Below are 234 nucleotides of genomic sequence, written 5' to 3' on the forward strand. Positions count from 1 at the left end.
ACTTGATCCACATAAAAAAATCTAATAATTCTGTTGCGTTTTGGTTTAAAGGTATAAACCAAAAAGCCCAATTAAAAAAAAAATGTTTTTCATTCTCACTGCTATAATTGGAAGTGGTATAATCAGAAGGTTAACATGTAAACGAACCGTGTGTGTGAGAGGGTGTGTGTGGTTGGAGGAGGTGGGGGTGAAGAATGCTTGGTATGTGCGGACGACAACAACATGAAAGGCGGC

The sequence above is a fragment of the Channa argus genome, chromosome 2, assembly GCF_033026475.1.
Source record: "Channa argus isolate prfri chromosome 2, Channa argus male v1.0, whole genome shotgun sequence".
Lineage (NCBI taxonomy): Eukaryota > Metazoa > Chordata > Actinopteri > Anabantiformes > Channidae > Channa > Channa argus.